We start from the raw sequence: 4,467 nt of genomic DNA on the forward strand, positions 1-4,467 counted from the left end.
AGTGCCTTGCCTCCGGTGCCCTCTGGTATGATTATGGAATTCTCTGCCCGATACCACTCTCCTCCCCAGTGCTTTCAACTTGTACACAATGGACAGATGTCCTGTGTCTACACTGTTAAAAGCTTTTATTCTGTCTGTGAATACTTTACTTATTTGTTTAAATAAAAGTCTAGAAGCCAGGGACCACATCTGTGCTATTATTTTCATGTAATACCTGATATAGCTCAAGCTTAATTTGGCAGTGAATAAATCCTTCTGGATAATGATGATATCTGACAACATAAAATGAACTCCTCCAGAGGCATAATCTTTTCTTCTTAGTCTATCCCACATGCTCTTCAGGAGAAAATTCCTAAGTGAGAAATTAATAGGATTGGAAACTTTTTGTACCTGTGACCTGGGCCACGTAGTAGTTTATGTTTTTTAAGTTTGTGAGTTTAGTTTTTTTGTACAAGTTGTAATCATATAGAAGAGAGTCACAAATCCACAAGCTACCACAAAACAGGTCTCTCCATTTTGAGGTCGTATCTCCACATTTGGGACTTATAAAAGTAGAATGATTGTCTTAATCCTCTGGTCTTTGTCTCCAATGGCCAAGTGGTCATTTCTACTTGGATGTCTCATTATGACCTCAAATTTTACATGTTTATGGAGAGACGTATAATCAATCACCTGTGAAAAAAAAAACTTTGCTTCCTTTCTTGACTTTCTCACTCCTGTTACCTTTACCCCCATCCTTGCGCTCACCCAAGATCAGACACTTCTCTTTGATTCATTCCTCTCCTTCACCTTCCATATCAAGCCAAGTCCTGCCCATGTTTCCCATAAATATATCCAATCTATCACCACTCTTTTCTGTTCCCATTGCCCCCACCCCATTCCACTCTTCTAGCTGCCAAGGAAACTCTCTTTCTCCCCGACTCATTTCCCTGAGTCCAATCTGTCTTCCATAGAATCTATCCTATATTGCAGACAAGCCAATCTCCCTTAAACGTTTCATCGTGATATTTTCCTATTCAAACACCACAGAGCCCTACCCTTTTTGCCTGTGTGACCATATTTCCCATGAGTTACTAATATTCATTTGTTCCCTCAGACTGATTTTCTGCCCATTCCCCTAAAATGGTAGCATATTTTACTTTCTCATTCCCTATTTTAATTACTTTCCCTTTCCTTATCATCATCTATCAAAAATCAGCCAGGCCTAGTGCATGTTCTCAACTGGGGGTGATTTTTGGCAATGACTTTTTTGTTTGTTACCCCTGGGCAAGGCAGTAGTACTGATGTGTAGGGGTGGAGACCAGGGATGCTGCTAAACTTTCCATAATGTACAGGACAGCCTCTCACAACAACAAATTATCTGGTTCACGATGTCAAGATTTTCAAGATTAAGAAAACTTAACCTAGTCAACTGGGTGCCAGGAACAGGGCTCAACCTGAGCTCTGCTGAGTAACTTCAGTTAGCTCCCTGAGGCTGACGTGTCATGTGTCAGATGAGGCAAGTGGGCAGCACTGCCAGGAACCCCGTCTGCCCCTTCATGTCTTTTGACTCTCCTTGATGCCTCAGGTGCTTGTTAATCTGTGCTACACATCTGACTCCCTCAGAGGCTGTGCTGGATTGTGTCTGCTATTCCTCATATGTGTGTTTCTCTGCTCAGTTAGCTGCTGGCCTTCTCCCTGAAGATGAGTACCACATCTCATTCTTGTATTTCCCCTCGGCACTTGCCTACTGAGCAAAACAATTGCCTAATAAATGTTTGTTGATTTATGGGTTAATCACTCTCCCAAACAAATATTCACCACCAGAGACATAAGAGTGTGTCTATGCATACCCAGAAAACCAAAACACTCTGTTCTGTGTGGTTTGGACAAACATCGAGAATGTGTTGTTTTGCCTGATGTGGTAAAGGACATCCCCGCCCTTCAGGCTGACCAACTCGGGATGGCTGGTGCAGCCATTTATGGAGAGAAGGGTGTTTTCCTATGGATTCACATAATCCATTTGACTATAAAGTTAATACACACTCATTAAGGAGAATCAAAGTATACAAATATATAAAGCACAAAAATAAAAATAACTCATGACCCAATCATCCAGACATGACCGTTGTTGCCCTTTTAATCTTTGTTGCCCATGGGGAAACATACGGAAACATATATCATATGAATGTGATATATATTCATATCACATGAACATATATGATTTGAATATTCATGTATTCAAATGAATGTATGAATATATTATAAAAAGTAATAAACAGTGTAAATTCAAATGCTTTGCTTTTACTTAAATAGTTTTTAAATCCTCACCAGAAGATATGTTTTTTATTGATTTTAGAGAGAGAGGAAGGGGGAGAGAGAGATAGAGAAACATCAGTCAGTTGCCTCCCATAAATGCCCTGACCAGGGATCAAACCCACAACCCGGGTATGTGCCCTAACCGGGAATTGAACCCACAATATTTTGGTGCATGGGATGATGCTCTAACCAACTGAGCCATCTGGAGAGGGCTGCTTTGCTTTTATTTAAATACACATACACACTCTCATGGCAAATATTCAAGAATACCTAAAATAACAAAAACTTCCCCTCCCTTCTTTTATTGATTGATTGATTGATTGATTTTATTCTTATTTAGTCTATTACAGTTGTCCCAGTTTTCCCCCTTTGCCCTCCTCTGCCCTGCCCAGCCCACGTCACCCGGCTCCCACAGTCAACCCCCACACCGTTGTCCATGTCTGTGGATTATTCGTACGTGTTCTTGGACTAATCCATTCCAATATTTTATATTGTTGCTCAGTTACAGTTTTAGATAACTTCCTATATCATCTAAATCTACCTTTTAAAAAATCTATATAGTAATGTCATTGAATAAAAGTAGCAAACTTTTTAAAACAATCCCCATCGATGGTTCCTTAGATTGTTTCCACTTTTGCTCCTATAAATACCTTTGCAAAGGATGTTTTTATACATGTATGAAACGTGTACATGTATATATTGACACTTACGCAAATTTTACTATAAGACAGATTCTAGCAGTGGAAATGCTGAATAAAAAAATGTACTGTGTAGCCCTGGCCAGTGTGGCTTAGATGGTTGGATCATTCTCCCATAAACCAAAAGGTCATAGGTTCGACTCCCAGTCAGGGCATGTGCGAGAGGTAGCTTGTGGATGTTTCTTTCTCACATCGATGTTTTGCTCCCTCTATCGCTCCCTCGTTTCCCCTCTCTCTGAAACCAATAAGCATGTCTTCAGGTGAGGATTTAAAAAATCACTGTCTAAACTTGTTTAGATGCTGCCAATCTACCCTCCAAAATGTTTGCCCATTAGCTTTTTCAAAATGAATTTATTTGCATCAACCTTATTGAAAATTAGTTAATTGGTATTAGTAGAAGGTGAATATATATAACTATTATTCTTATTTCAATATTTTTACAATATATTTCAAGGTCAAAATTATATCCCAGGTTGACTTTTAGATTTGGTATGAGTGACGGCATATTCCCTGTGCAAAATCTCTCTTCCACAGAACACGGTCAGATTGTCCTTGATGTCCAAATATGTAGGTACCCACTTTCCAATAAGAAAATCAGCATGCCCTGGTGACTTTGCAGTCAGACATCTGACTTCTACCTCTTCTAATTATTAGCTGTGTGTCCTTGGAGAAATTATATAACCACTCTGCATCTAAGTTTTATTTTATGCAAAATTGAAAAAAATAACAGGAAAGAATTTGTAAAAAGGTTTGAAGGATTAAATTAATGCTCTTTCTACAGTGCCTTGCCAACAATAGGCATTAGCTGGTTCATTTCAAGGAAGTGATGGATGTGGCTCAGGCAAGAATGAAGCCTGTTCCTGAATATGATCTGGGAGAGATGCCCGGCCAACAATCTTATTCCCACATCAGACAGGGTACTGACGTTGGTTCTGGCTAATGCTAGGAGACTTTCAAGTCATCCCTGTCATTTGGTTTCCCCCATAGCTGCAAATAAAAACAAAGGGGAAAGTGAGAACCCTGCATCCCGAGCCCTGCAGTGTGCTGGGTTACACTGGGTGACAGTGTTATAAATCAGCACCTTTAGGATGAACCACACAAGGGACATTCCACAGGATTAAGGCAGCAAGGAAATGCCATCTTCCTTGGATGACAAAAGTCTGGTTTTTTGCTGTAACCAGTAACCAGCGTTCTGCAGCAGCATAGCAGTTCTGGATCCCCCAGGACACCCCAGAGCTCAAACGTGTCATGAAAAAATAAAGGCAAGAAATTCTGCAAAGAAATGAGTGACAGTAACTGGAAATAATTTGGGTAGAAGGGATATGAAAAAGTAGCTTTTATTATTAATTCTCTTTTTATAATATAAATGATCATTTGTAATACATTTATTTTGACAGTAGTCCATGACTTTAAAAATACCCCTACAAATCAGTTATAAACTGTGATAATCAATTCCTTGGAGATTACACTG

This window comes from Phyllostomus hastatus, unplaced genomic scaffold (genome assembly GCF_019186645.2).
Source record: "Phyllostomus hastatus isolate PE091 unplaced genomic scaffold, TTU_PhHast_1.1 phas_scaffold_1674, whole genome shotgun sequence".
NCBI classification, from domain to species: domain Eukaryota; kingdom Metazoa; phylum Chordata; class Mammalia; order Chiroptera; family Phyllostomidae; genus Phyllostomus; species Phyllostomus hastatus.